This window comes from Triticum dicoccoides, chromosome 5B (assembly GCF_002162155.2).
Source record: "Triticum dicoccoides isolate Atlit2015 ecotype Zavitan chromosome 5B, WEW_v2.0, whole genome shotgun sequence".
Lineage (NCBI taxonomy): Eukaryota > Viridiplantae > Streptophyta > Magnoliopsida > Poales > Poaceae > Triticum > Triticum dicoccoides.
Genome location: NC_041389.1, coordinates 352,324,977 through 352,338,995, shown reverse-complemented (window position 1 = coordinate 352,338,995; position 14,019 = coordinate 352,324,977). Strand labels below are relative to the sequence as shown.

Below are 14,019 nucleotides of genomic sequence, written 5' to 3'. Positions count from 1 at the left end.
CCGCCTCGCCGGCTCTATCACCGGCCGCGACGCCGGCTGTGACGCCGGCCTCCTCGCCGGCCGCCTCGCCGGCACCGGTGGCCCCGTCCGGTCCTGCCACCCGTGCTCGCGCCGGCATTCACTGCCTGAGCCTCCGCTACTCGCGTGACGAGTACGTCCTCGCCGCCTCTGCCGCGGAGCCGTCATCCATTCCTGCGTCCGCCCGCGCCGCCCTCCGTGATCCTCACTGGCTTGCGGCGATGCAGGAAGAGTTCGACGCTCTCCAACGGAACCGCACCTGGACTCTGGTTCCCCGGCCTCCTCGCGCCAACGTCATCACCGGCAAGTGGGTCTTCCGTCATAAGACCCGCTCAGACGGTTCACTTGAGCGCTACAAGGCTCGCTGGGTGGTCCGCGGTTTTCGCCAACGCGCTGGAGTTGATTTCACGGAGACGTTCGCCCCGGTTGTCAAACCGGGCACGATCCGCACTGTCCTCCAGCTCGCCGTTTCTCGCGGCTGGCCCGTTCACCAGATGGATGTCTCCAACGCCTTCCTCCACGGCCATCTTGAGGAGCAGGTGTTTTGTGAGCAACCCACCGGTTTCGTCGACGCCTCATTCCCCGGCCATGTGTGCCTGCTGTCGCGCTCTCTTTACGGGCTCAAGCAGGCACCCCGCGCCTGGTACCAGCGGATTGCCGGGTTTCTTCAGACACTGGGCTTCAGCGTCACTCGCTCGGATGCCTCACTATTTGTCTATCGCCACGGTTGCACGACTGCATATTTGCTGCTTTACGTCGACGACATCATCCTGACAGCCTCCTCCGCAGCCGTTCTTCAGCAGATTACTCTCCGGCTGCGTGACGAGTTCGCTATCAAGGACCTGGGTGCTCTCCATTATTTCCTTGGCATTGAGGTCGTTCAGCGTCCGGACGGTTTCTTTCTTCATCAACAGAAGTATGCCCATGAGCTTCTTGAGCGCGCTGGCATGCTCAACTGCCATCCGGTTGCTACTCCTGTTGACACGAAGGCCAAGGTTTCTGCTCTTGCGGGTTCGCCTGCGTCGGATGCTCCGTTCTACCGGTCTATTGTCGGCGCCCTCCAGTACTTGACTCTCACCAGACCGGATCTTCAGTATGTTGTCCAGCAGGTGTGTCTCCACATGCACGCCCCTCGTGACTCTCACTGGACTCTCGTGAAGCGGATCCTTCGCTACATCCGCGGCACGATGTCCCTTGGGTTGACACTCAGGGCGTCCACTTCTCTGGAGATGGTGGCTTACTCTGATGCAGACTGGGCCGGCTGCCCCGACACTCGTCGGTCCACCTCTGGCTACTGAGTCTACCTCGGTCCTTCCCTCGTCTCGTGGTCGTCCAAGCGACAACCCACGGTTTCGCGCTCTAGCGCGGAGGCTGAGTACCGAGCTGTGGCCAACGCTGTCGCCGAGTGCACCTGGCTTCGACAGTTACTTCAGGAGCTACATCACGATGTCTCCCAGGCTACGGTTGTCTACTGCGACAACGTCTCTGCGGTGTACCTCTCCGCCAACCCCGTTCATCATCGCCGGACGAAACACATCGAGCTGGACATTCACTTTGTGCGCGAGCAGGTGGCTCTTGGACGCATGCGGGTTCTCCATGTGCCGACTGCTCAGCAGTTCGCTGATGTGATGATGAAGGGACTGCCGACTTCCACCTTTGAGGAGTTTCGTTCCAGTCTCTGCGTCACTGGCGCCGCTTCGACTGCGGGGGGGGGGGGGTGTTGAGTATATTATGTACGTGTATATGTGTGTAGGGCCCACCTCCTGTTTCCTTGTATAGTTGAGGTTGTGGCCCACCTCTGTACTTATATATACGTGCCTGGTGCACCGATCAATACATCGCGATTGCACAGCCATAACTTGTCCTTCTACACTACCCATTACCCAAGCTCCTAGAGATGAACCCACCATTTTGCTCTTGGTGCCAATTAGCTATGCATGTCATGTTGTCTCTTCATATGTCTCTCTTCCTTTCTCCTTCATGACTCAAGTTCCTTCAACATATATATTGTTTGGATCGTCATTTATGTTCAAGCAAAATGTGTTTGTGTTACCCCAGAAGCGGGCTATTGCTCTTGAGTGCGATTTTATTTGTAGCTTCCTCCTCCCCCGAGCCGCTCCCGCGAGCGACCTTGGGGGCAACCCCAGCTTCCTCCTTCCCGTCCCCTCCTCCCGGCCTTCCTCCCCTGCCGCCACCACGACGCGCCGCCGGGCAAAGCCTGGCCGACGTGGGTGGCGGCGGGGAGTCTCTCCCTCGGCGTGGTCGGCTGCTGGCGTCGGGTGGCCGCGGGCCCGGCTGCGCGGCGCTGGGAGCGCGGGACGGTGGCGGCATGGCGTGGCGGCGACTTGGGGCCTGGATGGCGCGCGGCGGCTGCGATGGGTCTTCTCCTGGTGGCGGCGCGTGGGGTGGCTTGGGCCAAATCCGGCCGGATCCGGTGCCGGCGGCTCGTCCTTAGGCGGGGGCTGTGGGCGGCATTGGCCACGGCCGGCCTCTCCCTGTCGCAGGTAGGGGTCGCGGTGTGGTGATGGTGGTGGTGGTGGGGTGGACTAGGGCGGGGCGGGCGGCGTATCGTGTTGCAGGCGGCGCTTCCTGGTGCCACGGGCTGCGCTTGGCCTGGGCCACGGTTGGTGGTTTCCTCTTTGCAGCTCGGTGGAGGTAGCAGCGGCGTGGTAGTGGGGCGGTGCGTGCCCGGCGGCTCTGATGCTTGGAGCTCTCCGGGTTGGGCAATGGCCTGGCGTGGCTGCTGCTCTTGGCGGGTCAGTTGCGGCGGTGGCTGGTTCTCCGGCGTCGGCTCGTTTGTAGGCGGCCCGTTTCGACCTTCGAGCCCTTTCCTCGTCATCCGTACGCAACCTTTGTCGAAGGGTTGGCCCTGCCCCAGTTGTGGTCCATCACTCATCTCGCACCCGGCAGCAGGATCGAGCTCGTCTCGCGCCCGGTAGCAGGACTGACCTTGTCTCGCGCCCGGCAGCAGGACTGACCTCGTCTCGCGCCCGGTGCCGAGGACCGGGCGATGGAGGCCAGTTTTGGTCGACCTATTGGGTCTCGGCACTGGGGGCAGCCCAGGGGCGCGAAAGGCGGGTCCTTTCCGCTCGTGTCTTTGGTTGCGGTAGCGGCGGATCTCGGGTGAGATGGTGTCAAGGTCTTGGATGCTGGGGTGGCGGCCTTGGTGGTTGGTCCGGGTGCTCATGGGCAGAGCCCGTGGCTTGGTGCTGCCCGGTTGCCACGATCGTGTGGGTGGCGTGGTAGCCGGTGTGTGGCGTTCGGTGGCGGTGAATGGTGGCCGCGGTGAAAACCTGCTCTATCTTCGGACGGACCGGCGGTGGCGAAGCTCGTTCCCTTCTTGAAGGCGTCGTCGCGGCTCTCATTGCCCATTGTGTTGCTCCAGGGGAAACTCTGATCCTCGGATCGGGCGGTGGCGGCGCTCCGGTGTCGTCTCCTTCCTGAAGGCGCTGCCTTGGAGCCCATGGTTCATCATATGCGGCTCCACCTCTTCACGTAGTGCTAGGGATGGTGTTGCTGTGCTCCGCATCTATGTATCCTGCCTTGGGTGTGTGTGGGCGTGTGTTTGTACCTGATGCTGTTGATATATAAAGTGAGGCGAAAGCCTTTTTCGGTAATTTCATTCATGAAACTTTACATGGTGCCTGCCTCTGCTTGTTCTGCAGATACACAAGATCCAACAAGCAGTCATGTGTAATTTTTGAGAGGTTACAGAACATATCTTTTGATGTAAACCGAAACATTGTTGACCGTGACAAATTGCTCCTGGAACTTGGTGCTTACATGACTGTACAGCCAATCTAATGTCAGGAGACTGTTGTACAATATTCAAGAATGGGAAAGGTTAAAGCTATCTCAGTATTGTCGGTGTTACTGGTGCTGTAGATTGTGGGGGTAGCAACATTTACTTTATCTGAGGTGCTATCTATGGTGTTCATAAGAATGTTTAGAGGCTCGTTCATTTGGTTTGATGCCCATATTTCTGGAAACAGCCTTTCGTCCTGCTTTATACAAACGGCGGAATGATACCAGGTGCTGAGGACGAAATTATACCAGCCGATCAAAGAAAAACATGACAACATACGCCAAGCAAGACCAGCAGAACACCAGAAATGCGATGTTGCACGCCACAAGCGTGCCATCAAAAATAGAAGCAGGAGTGGCCGAATTATCACAGCTAAAAGAAACCAATGAAATGACGCCCAACGAACTTGTAACTCCACTCCTGGATGAAACCATGGGGGTTGTGAAGGGAAAGCTCTCATTGGTAGAAAAAGATCCACAACCCCTTGGGGTACCCTGCACTTGGAAGAAAAACTAGGAAAAGGAAGAAGAAAAAAAACATAGCGAAAGTTTTATTTTCCCCGTAAGTAGTAGTTAACGAGGAATATGGAAAAGTGTTTTTCTAAAAATTGCAATAATCTGATGGGCGGATGACGAGGATTGAACCCGTGCATGGTGGATTCACAATCCACCGCCTTGATCCACTTTGCTAAACTTGTTAATCCTGGGTGAAACCATCGGACCACATTTGAATAGTCGTCTCCCTGTTATGCGTAGTCTGGTTTAGTCACACTATTTTATTGTCTTTGCCGAGTCCGAAGGTTCAACGTGATTTAATAATTGAATGGGTAAGCACTTGCGAATAAATGAACTTGCTTAAGTAATATATGTTGAACAAATAGGGTATTTTCTTTCCTCTTTCCTCTCTTCCCCTTTGCCCTCCCATCATCATTGAGAGTCGCATGTGTGTGCTAGGGCTTGACCCGATCCCTGACCTTCTCTGTCGCTGGCCGGAGTCAGAGGAGAGAGGCGTGTGGTCTCCCATGTAAATTGTAGACCTAGGTTATGTCTTCCAGTTGGCGTGTTCAACACCATGCCGTGTCGTTGCTTGCCACAACCGCTTCTGAGCCGCGACATGCGGCTGCTAGACTCACCGTTTGCTTGTTGTTCGTGGAGGTCAATAGTCAACGATGGCTGACCTGGCGAAAGCACCCCCTCAACTTTCTGAACACCGTCTTAGTGGTGGCGTGGGGGGCAACATCTAGTCTTCTTATGTCCTAGGGCTTGTTATTGGCGGTGTTTGTTGTGGGGAAGCTACGACTCAGGTCTATTGGAAATATTGCCCTAGTGGCAATCATGTGATGATGTTGTTTCCTTATGTATTCATGAGTTATTTGTATTGTCCTTGAACATCATCATTGATATGTATCAATAAGTATGTGATATTATATATTGTTTGTGATATTATATATTGTATGATGATTGTTCTAATGGTCCCTAGTTTATAAGGTTATTACGATTTGGTTGATGATTATATTTCCGGAATCGTGAGCATAGGGATTCCAACCCGATAGTATGGACACAGAGATGGGGATCATCGAGTCGGAGAATATTGTCATCTGTTAGTCTCAGTACAATGTATATGCCATGTTCTAGACTTACTTACTCATGGTCTAACAAACACTACTCTGTAAGTGGGTAGCTATAAAGCTAGCTTCAGGTTAGTCATGAGACATATTGCGAGACATGGTTGAACATGATAAGATTTGTGGTCGAGAGAGATATTATCTAGGCCCACTTGAGTAATCATATTCAGAAAAGCATGACCATGCAACTTGAGTTAAGTGTTAACCCAATTTGGGAATATGTATCATGGCTTCGAGAAGAGAGGTCGAGCTATTGAAAGACTGTGGATGTCGCCTAGAGGGGAGGTGAATAGACGCTTTAAAATAATTACGGTTCATGCTTGAACAAATGCGGAATAAAGCTAGCGTTTAATTTGACAAGCACAAAACCTAAACCAACTAGGCTCACCTATGTGCACCAACAACTTATGCTAAGCAAGATAGACAACTAAGTGATAGAAGGATATATGGCATGAAACACTATGGCTATCACAAAGTAAAGGGCTCGGATAAGAGATAACCGAGGCACGCGGAGAGGACGATGTATCCCCAAGTTCACACGCTTGCGGATGCTAATCTCTATTTGAAGCGGTGTGGAGGCACAATGCTCACCAAAATGCCACTAGGTCCACCGTAATCTCCTCACGTCCTCGCAGGCTCGCACAATGCAAGATGCCATGATTCCACTAAGGTACCCTTGAGAGCAGTCACTGAACCCATACAAATGGCAACCCTTGGGGGCGATCACCGAACCCGTACACTTTGGCAAACCTTGAGGGCGGTCATCGGAACCCTTACAAATCGCTCGGGGCAATCTCCAAAACTTAATTAGAGACCCAGAAGCTTGTCCTGGAGCATTCCACCACAATGATTGAGCTCCGCGACACCAACCGTCTAAGGCATCAAAGCACCCAAGAGGAACAAGCTCCAGGGTGCCCAAATACCCAAGAGTAATAAACTTCTCACCTTCACTTCCACGCATGACCGTGGAGAACTCAAACCTATGCACCAAATGCAATGGCAAGGGCACACAGAGTGCCTAAGTCCTTCTCTCCCAAATCCCACCACAACAACTAATGCTATGGATGAAAATGAGAGGAAGAACGAAGAGGACAACACAAAGAACTCCAAGATCTAGATCCAAGGGGTTACCCTCACATAGAGGAGAAAGTGACTGGTGGAAATATGGATCTAGATCTCCTCTCTCTTTTCTCTCAAGAACTAGCAAGAATTATTGGAGGGATTGAGAGATAGCAAGCTCGATGAAGGTCAACAGTGGGGCAAAACATGAGCTCAAAGGATAGGGACCATCAGGGAAGAAGGCCCCCTTAAATAGCCCCCCAGATCCAACTGTTATGCCCACAAGTTGTGCTCAAGCGGTACTATCACTCGGGGGAGCGGTACTACCGCTTAGCACGGTCAAAACAACCCAATGAGATAGAAAAAATTCTGCCAGAGAGGAACTGCCGCTTATAAGAGGTACTACTGCTCGGGGAGGTACTACCGCTTATAAGAGGTACTACCACTTATAAGTGGTACTACCGCTCTACTACCGCGAAATTCGTGACGAGTTCCAGAAGCATGAATATGAGCGGAAGTAGCTGACCAGTAGTACCGCTTATAAGCGGTACTAGCTCTACTGGCGCTCTACTACCGTTCATAAGAGGTACTACCGCTCGGGGAGCAGTACTACCGCTTAGAGCTGAAAAACTGCCCAAGCAAAATAGAAGGATGCTCCAATACTGAAACTGCTATAACTACTGCAAACGGACTCCGAAATCAGCAAACTCAAGCTTGTTGGATAGAAGGCGACAAGTACTATCCAACAACGTTTGGATAAAATACGAACTAGCAATGGAGAATAATGCCAATAGGATAAGGAAGAGAATCTTCCCCAAGCATGAACTGCAAACTCTCCAACACCGAAAACTTAAAGATGAAGCATGCGAACTCGGTTTTTGATGAGATTGAGTTTGACAAGAAGATGGACACAAACTCTAACACCTCACAAAGAGAAGAGTCAAATAAGAAAAAAATAAAGGTGATGCAAGGATGCAACGGTTTGAGCTCTCTACGAACGATACGATCAAGCTACTTACTTGAGAGCCCCCCTTGATAGTACTGTAATCGATCCTATAACCCGGTCTCCCAACTACCACCATGGGACCGATAAAATAGAAAACCTATCAAGGATAAACCTTTGCCTTGCACACAATCCACTTGAGCTAGATGATGACGATCTTGACCTTCCCAAGTTGGACTACCTTTCTTGATTGCGCACACTCGAATAATACAAGTAGATTGCTCCACCATGTTCCACTATGGGTGAGCCTCTCTTAGGAACATCTTCACATGTCCATTATCATGAGAATGGATGGCAAGCTTTAAGCATGTGATCGCTTCGTGATGCTCCACTTGAACTTGCACACCACATTCTTGATGACGATCACCACTTGATGTCATCCTCCATGGGTTGTATGAGATCTTCCTCTTGTCGCAAGCCCATGGAAACATACCTAACCGCACATAGAATTCTCACGTAGACCATGGATTAGTACACAAAGCGTAATGGACAATGCTTACCATACCATGGGATCACTTGATCCCTCTTGGTAAATCTTGTACGCTTTGTGTGTTGATCAACTTGATTCACTCTTTTACTTAGTATTGATCAACCTTGTATCATGTCTTCTCTATGACCAATCTTTAGATAATTCCTTGGATAGCACCTTGGTCAACACATAAACTCCTTGAAATCAACAAATAGACTTCAAGAAATGCCTATGGAAAAATCCTACGAATATTACTCAAGGCAACCATTAGTCCATAGAGAATGTCATCAGTTACCAAATCACACATGGGGGCACCATGCTATTTCAATCTTCCCCATTTTGGTAATTGATGACAATCACTTTCAAGAGAGTTTATATAAGGAAAATAGACACAACCATGCAAATCAACAACCAATAGTGCATGAGCATGAGGTGGAAATGCTTTAGAACAAATCCAAAGCAACAAAACTCTCTGAAAACTTCACCCCCATTGGCACCGATCGCCAAAATGGGCGAAAAACTTAGAATGCCAATATAAAATGTGTTCCTCCATAAAGTGTGTATTTCTCAAAATAATGAGTGGAATGATATACACATATCCAATGATAAATAGTTGGAGGAAGACAAATTATATTGAGGATCCAAAGATTGTAAAAGGATGATATGGCACAAAGACATACCAAAGATTGCAGCAAGCAATCAAAAGATCCTAATGAAACAATCAGTCTAATGATACTACGAGCCACAAGACTAAAAGATATTATGATATGGGCAAATGAGTGTTCTAAAGAAAGTAGAGAAGCTCTTCATGATTTGTGCACTATTTAGTTTTGTATTTGGATACAAGGTGCACAAAATAGGATCATCACTCCCCCAAAATCAATAGAAACTCACAACAAGTGCAAGTGAGCATATAGGAAACTAAGCCCATCACTTGCAACAAACACATGGTTGGGCAATATGTAAAAGAGGCAACTTAAGAATAGGCTCAACCAAAAAGATGTGTGTGAGTCAAGGCAAAGCACTTGAAAATACCAATATAAGGATGCGCATTAAGCATCAACATAGTCTTAAAAGAATGAGATACAAGGTGCAGGACATGTCCTTCCCACACACATGCACCTAGCAAATGGGTTCACAAGCTCACTAGAAACAAATAAAAAGAAAGCTTGTGATGACCCATGGTGAAGATAGAAGATGATAGCCTCATCAAGAGGAGGGATACCAATTAAGATGGCAAAAGCCTCATCAAGACAAGCATGAGCAAAATAATCTTCACCACAAAAGAGTGCATCAAGATGCAAAGATATAAGAACCACACTCAAGGCAAATGCTTTCGCGAAGCCATCAAGGAACTAATAACCCGATAAAGAAAAGGTGGACACAAAATAAAGAGGATATCAACTAGTGATGTAATTTCTCTCAAGTGTATAAGATTCTAGGTAGATAATAATCATGCTGATATATATCAAAAAGAAGGATGTGCACACAAAATAGTTACAACAAGAAAGAATAAGATATCCAAACGGAAGTCATACATATACCAATAAGATCTTTGCTTGAAAGCATAGCACATGTCTTAATATTGTCTATTGTATATCAATGAACTCCAAACACACAAACCTCAAAGACATCACAACTAGCAACAAGAGATCATTGTTGGGATGCTTTAAGAAAGGAAACAAGTACCACAAGAACGAATCAATAAATTCATGCCATGATGCAACCTACACAAGGTTGAATGCAAGAAAAGTATGCATGAAGTAGATACTCATTACCGAGATAGCATTGGAATGAAGTAGTAGATAATGGTTCATAGATTGACTCCAATAATCACATGGTGACAACACCTTCGTTATGAGTGAATTGAGCATCCAATGCATCTCCATTTGGTCCTAGAACAACATCACAAACAAAATGTGCCCAAACTCATTGGGACCAATTAGAGAACCAACAATACATAGAAAAAACTCCACATAAATATGTGCATATGGATATGAAATTGATTTCATGCACATCTTAGTCAATTAGAGACTTGGTGGAGTTTCCCTATATATTGGGTCAAAGAAAGAAAGCATGCCAAATAAATTACATATAGTAAATATGCATGCTCAAGACTTTCAAGAGCCAAATCAACTCTGGCACCCCGGCTCAAAGGAACAGGAACACCCTGTATTCCAACCTAGAGATCAAGTCTTCTAGAATAGTACACTGCTTGGCATAGAACAAATCAGTTCTTATTACCAATGATAAGGGTACAAGGGTCTGGTGTACAAAGATCCCAATGGCACGGCGACACTACGCCTGGTCTATGCTAGCAGTAGAACAACTCATAGCGGCAGAATAGCTTCTAGCAGCGGAACAACGACGACAGTGGTGGACTCCACTCCGCGGGGACTCTGGCTGGGACACGGTCTAGCTCGCACGATCGGAATCCTCGACAAGCAATCAATCACGGCATCACCTGCAAACTGGCATGACACGCCAGGTGAGTACTTTTTAGTACTTGCAAGCTCACAACAACCAAATGCATCAAGACAAGACAATAACATAACATTAACATGTTTAAATTATTAACAACTACTATGGCGAGGAAGCAATTACTAAGCATGATATGGTACTGATAGAACTACATCTAAACCATCATCTAGGGTCACATGAACCATCCCACTCTTGGCTATCCGGCCAAGCAATATATCATCTCGATCACCTCATGGTCAATACCTCCTCGTGATCACCGCGTGATCACATCAGAAACTGAATGATCATCCTCAAGATCGTCCCAACATCATCATTGGCATCCTGCCAAACTGATACTGCTCACATAACAGTATAAGTCATCTAATAAGTCATTGTATCATCGGGAGTGTTGATCAAACAGTGTGACCTAGTACGAACTGTGTGCATAACCGAGGACGCAACTATCGATAGTTTGTACACTCTGCAGAGGTTAGTACACTTTACCCACACCACGAAACTCATGGCCCCGTGCTCCCATTCAGGTGGACCAACAACGTTGCGACAAAACCAATCTATAGCATGACACTCTCCCGACCACTCCGACAAACTCCCCTTTGGGCTATGTCATGGGTGGCCCCGATGTCACCGCATGACATCCGCCACCTACGTGGCCGGCCACCGTCATGGCAAAACAAACTCGTCCTAAACGGGGGCACCCGGGTACAACACAACTTGGGAACACAAGGTTATTGCCGCCTACCGGGACAGGCTAGCATGAGCATACAACCTTACCTAGTTGGAGGCACCAGCGAGAGGCATGACAATAGACCGCATTAGGGCCTGCCCATTCAGACAAGTGTGGCTGCACTGGTGAGTTTGATTCGGTGGCACCTGACAAACAAAATGACGAAATTTGTCCCCAAAGATATATCTGTGATAGAACTGTGTCTCCAATATCATGTATCAACCTGTAATCCAAGTTATAGCAATATCCATCGAATAATATAGCATAGCATCATTATAACTCCATAGGTAAAACATTAAATGTGATCATGTTCAATCCAAAACAATTAATCCTACTAATCCAATAACACTATCAATATTGTTAACCATAGATCAAAGTGATAGCATCAAATCCAAGTAATACTCCAACACATAATATCCAAGTATAATCATGATGAAACTAATAACAATTATTCCTAGTAATCCAATGGCAACATGTCATCCTCAAACTTGCAAGCATTAGACCTAAAGAATCCAAGCATCATCATGGCAATAGCAAGATTAAATATTACCCCAAGAAATGCCATGAATAAATCATTTCTAAATAATGCAATATTAAGCAAATTTGTTTAAATAAACCATGGCATTGCATTGTAATCATGCAAATGGAGGTTGTGGCTTGCCTTGATCCTAGGAAGTGTTGGAATACTCCTGGTCTTCACCAAAGCACTCTAGAAAATATTTTGCAATCATTTATAAATATCACATAATGCAAATTCTATTGTCTAGAAAATCTAGACAACAGAGAAAAATACCAAATTCTACCAGAAAATAAAGGATCTCAAAAGAAATAATGCAAAAAGAATCAATTCATTTGGACGTGTAGTTTAGGAGATATTCATGGTCAAAGTTTGGTCAAAATTGGATTTAAAATGGATTAAAATGAATTTCTGGAAAAACCTCCAGGGGGTAACATCGAAGGCATAAAGGCAGAATACGCCTTCACTAGAATACCAGTTCGGGGTGGGGTAAGGGGCTGACGAGTGGGGCCGCCTCGTCAGTTTTAAAGAGAAACAAAGAGAGCAGAGGGACGGCGGCTCACCGGCGATGGAACGACGGTGAGGAGTCAGCGCTGGAGTTGGGAGAGGGCGGAGATGGATCAGGCAGACGCCAACGAGCACACCCCTACCCGTAGCTCACCGAATGGTGTTGCCCCCTTCGTCTTCGGCGATAGCAGGCTTTGGGCGCCGGTGAAATCGGCAATCCCGGTGAGCATTCATGCACTAGAGAGCTTGGAGAAGGTCAACGGGGTGGTAGGAGGTCGCAGGTGGCGTCGACTTGAGTGGAGAGGCACTGGAGGAGGCTGGCCAGGGCAGAGGCCGAGCGGCGGAGCCATGGCCAGAGGGGAGAAAGAAGAGCTCGCTGGCTCGAGCGAGAGGACTAGGGGTCGATTGCGAGGTGGGGAAGGTGAGTGATGAAGAGAGGCAAGGCTGGGGTAGGCTTAAATAGCCACGGAAGGAGGTGCCGAGCCGGATGCCATCGCGGATGCGTGGCCGGAGCTCTGGCGAACCGCGAATGTGTGGGCGCTCGGGCAAGCTTGGGCGGTTGAGGCAACAAGTGAGGAGTGGGGGAGGTCCACCGGAGCAGAGGATGGAGCCTAGGGACGACGAGGAAGAAGACTGGCATGCACAATGGTGGTTGATGCATTGTGCACCCGCGTGCATGCGACAGCTAGCGCCGACGAGGGAGCTACATGAGGGGGCTCCATAGATCAACGAGGGAGGAGGATGTGGGTGGACGGCACCAGAGGACACACGGAAGCCACTGGGACAACGCAGCCCAATGCGACCGACGTGCAAAGTGCGGCCACATCACAAAGAGCGCGTGCACAGGCGTGCCAACAACACGGTCATCACATGGCATGGAGAGGAGAAGGCCCGAGGGCATGGAAACCATTGTCTAGCGCGTTGTCCTTGCCTCCCGGGACCCTCTTGAGGTGATGTCTCGACCAAAACGACTTTGGATGGATGGGATGCATCAAGGAAAGTTTCTTGTAGCAAACCTGGACAGGATGTTGTGGTAAAATGGCTTGGTAAAAGGGCCAAGAATGTTGTCAAATATGATTAGGGTAGGAAGGACTATAATACTATGGAATATGAAAGGATTTGGACCACAATTAAGCATAGTTGCTTCACAACTACCAATTTGGTCCAAAAACTGGATTTGGATGATGCACTCACATGGAGTATTGAATTAAGCTGAAATTTGCTAGATAATGGTGATATGGACATAAGAAGATGTTGTGAAAATTTCATAACATTTGGACATGCCAAAATGGTACTTCCTTCACAGTGGTCTTCTTTGTCCAGAAACTTGAGAAATTGATGGAGGAAGATTGGCTTGATTAAATGAGCCCAAATTTGGTGGAGAGAAGTTATATAGTGTCGTGACAAGGTGCACACGATCACCTATGGGGCCACGGGCCCCTCGTGGTTCAGCAGGGGGGAGATCATGTTGCACAAAGAATGGAGGCCATGAGGCAGCGCGGCGATGAGACTCTGTTTTTTACCCAGGTTCGGGCCGCTGTGAAGTGTAAAACCCTACTCCTTCATTTGGTGGATTGGATAGAGGAACACGATGACACGCAGCGCTCAAGCCCGGTAGGACAACCTCGAGGAGAGCTGCTACGCGAGTACAAACGTGTCAAAGTCCGAATCCTTGCCTAGGTTGCCTTGGACCTCCTTTTATAGCTCAAGGGGTAGCCACAGTGGCAAAAACAGACATTATCTTGTGATTATATAGCCAACAGTGCTATCATACCTTACTCTGGCACTTAGCACAAAATGACATAAATTCTG

General features: G+C 48.5%; 1 protein-coding gene across 1 annotated transcript in view; it reads left to right on the top strand.

The window, feature by feature from the left end:
• LOC119308888 overlaps positions 1 to 3,961 on the top strand; it is a 12,231-nt gene extending 8,270 nt beyond the window's left edge. Inside the window, exon 10 of the mRNA XM_037585046.1 lies at positions 3,684 to 3,961. The gene's annotated coding sequence lies outside the window, so the exon portion shown is untranslated. The remainder of the gene's footprint in view (positions 1 to 3,683) is intronic.
• Positions 3,962 to 14,019: the final 10,058 nt, after the last annotated feature.